Genomic DNA, 2500 nt, shown 5'->3' with positions numbered 1-2500 from the left:
CGACGAGAGAGGTGTGTGGGGAGTTGATGGCGTGCCGCAAAACTGGAATGAAGAAGTATGAAGTGACAATGGGATATCTCAGCGGGAAAAATAAACTCATGGATGGCTTCAAAATAAAAGGGGTCAGGATAATTGCAAAAGAGCTCACCAGTGACGAAACGGTGGTGTCGTTCTTGGAGCTTCCGGCGTACACCACGGACAATGACGTTTTGCTGAAGCTACAGGGGTGGGGGGTCTCAGCTGCCTCACCTATCAAAAGGAGAATGTGGCCTGGTACTAACATTGCAGACGGGACCAGGTTTTTGAAAGTGAAATTTAATGACTTGGTCAGGTCGTTGCCGTATTCAACAAAGTTTAGTACAGCTACGGGTCCCCAGTACTTTCGGGTGATCCACGACAGACAGGAGAAGGTATGTAGGATGTGTATCCAACCGGGGCACATTCTGAGGGACTGTCCGGAGTTCAGATGCCACAGGTGCCATGGACAGGGGCACTACGCAAGAGAATGTGGCACAGACGAGGAACAGAGGCGACAAGGAGGAGAAGGCGGGGGCCGGGAGACGGACGTCGACGAGGAGGAGGAGCGACCGAGAGGAGAGGGAAGGCGGCAGCGGAGCGGAGGCGACTGAATCGGAAGGAAGTGGCGTGGGAGACGGCGGGGAAGGAGAGGAGATGGACGAGGACGAGGAGCAGGATGGAGAGGCAGAGGACGAGACGGCAGCGGAAGAGACAACGGAGACGGGAGGAGAGAAGGAAAGGGAGGAGAACGGCTACAGCGTGGACAGTGCGGTGAGAGGGACGGACGAACGAGAGGAGCGGAGAAGCGCGGGTGAGGGAGCGAAAGGAGGGGAGAAGAACGGGGAAAAGAGTGGAATGACTGTGGTGGGACAGGGAGAGGGAAGGTCGGAGGCAAGGGGGAATAAGTGGGGGTGGAGGGCTTCGGATATGACAGAAAGCAGGAGGTGGGTGGGTTCGGATATATCAGACAGAGGGGAGGAAAACATGGAGGTGGTGGGTGGAAATAGGAAAAGACCATCGGGGAGGAAGGAGAGAGAAGATAAGGGGAAAAAAAGTGCAAATTAATAACACAACGTGTGGAATCTCTTCTCATTTATACTTTTAATGATCAGGATATCTTCTTTTAACGCTAATGGGCTAAGGGACAGGAACAGGAGGCAGCAAACCTTGATGGTGTGTGAGGCAGAAATAATATGTTTACAAGAGACACATTGGGATGAGGAGGTTATGAGAGTGGTTGAGAGAGAATGGATGGGGGACATGTATGTGAATAATGGTGGTGTTAAATCAAGAGGGGTAGCAATTTTAGTGAAAAGGGGAGTGGTTGAGAATGTGACGAAGTGTGTGGATGATGGTGATGGGAGGGTGATAGGAATTACCTTTGAGTACTTGGGTAAAGTATGTCGATTGTTGAATGTGTATGCGCCGAATGAGGAGAAGGAGAGGAGGGTTTTTTTTGAGGGATTGGGGGGAATGTGTGTGGAAAACTGTTTGGTGGTGGGTGATTTTAACGTGTGGTGTGGGAGGTTGGATGTTTCTGCGAGTGTGTGTTTCAGGAATGACTCGTCAAGAGGTGTGTTGAAAGAGGTGATGAGAGTGAATGGTTTAATGGATGTGTGGAGAGAAAGGAATCCTGAGGGGAGGGTTTTTTCAAGGAGGCAAGTGGTGAGAGGAGTGTTAAAGCAGAGTAGGTTAGATTTAGTCTTGAGTACAAATGGCATTGCAGGTAGGATAGGGAGAATTGAGTATAAGGTTACTGCGCTCAGTGATCACATGGTGTTAGGGTTTAACTTAGGTCAGGGGTTTGAGAAGAGAGGGGGAGGCGTGTGGTGTATGAATGGTGAGCTGCTGAGAGAAGAAAAGTACAAAAGGAAAGTGAGAGAATGTATATTGAGGAGGAAGAATGAGAGAATGTATGAGGAGGACATTGGGAGGTGGTGGGAGAGTTTGAAAGGTGAGATAAAAGAATTGAGTATGGGTTATAGTAGAGGCAGGAATATGATACAGAGAGAGAGAGAGAGGAGGTTAAAGGGAGATTTAGCTAGAGAGGCAAAGAGAGCGGATGAGGAGGCAGGCTATGATTGATGGGGAAGTCTGGTGCCAGGTGCAATTGCTTAAGGCCACACCACCGTGAACACGCCCGATCTTGTCTGATCTCGGAAGCTAAGCACGGTCGGGCCTGGTTAGTACTTGGATGGGAGACCGCCTGGGAATACCAGGTGCTGTAATCTATTTTCATTTGTGGTAAAAAAAAATCATCCTTTCTCCTGTTTAAAGTCCTGTCTGGTGCCAGGTGCAATTGCTTAAGGCCACACCACCGTGAACACGCCCGATCTCGTCTGATCTCGGAAGCTAAGCACGGTCGAGCCTGGTTAGTACTTCGATGGGAGACCGCCTGGGAATACCAGGTGCTGTAATCTATTTTCATTTGTGGTAAAAAAAATCATCCTTTCTCCTGTTTAAAGTCCTGTCTGGTGCCATG

General features: G+C 49.7%; 2 non-coding genes across 2 annotated transcripts; both read left to right on the top strand.

Annotated features, from left to right (window-relative positions):
- The first annotated feature begins 2130 nt into the window (after window positions 1–2130).
- On the top strand, window positions 2131–2249 carry LOC311405039 (5S ribosomal RNA). Its single transcript, XR_014670041.1, has one exon. It is a non-coding gene; the product is annotated as a 5S ribosomal RNA (ribosomal RNA).
- A 70-nt stretch (window positions 2250–2319) lies between these two features.
- On the top strand, window positions 2320–2438 carry LOC311411842 (5S ribosomal RNA). The gene has a single exon (XR_014676257.1). It is a non-coding gene; the product is annotated as a 5S ribosomal RNA (ribosomal RNA).
- The last annotated feature ends 62 nt before the right edge of the window (window positions 2439–2500 follow it).

This window comes from Micromesistius poutassou (genome assembly GCF_964030765.1).
Source record: "Micromesistius poutassou genome assembly, chromosome: 1".
Taxonomy (NCBI): Eukaryota; Metazoa; Chordata; class Actinopteri; order Gadiformes; family Gadidae; genus Micromesistius; species Micromesistius poutassou.
This window is presented reverse-complemented; position numbering and strand designations above follow the sequence as displayed.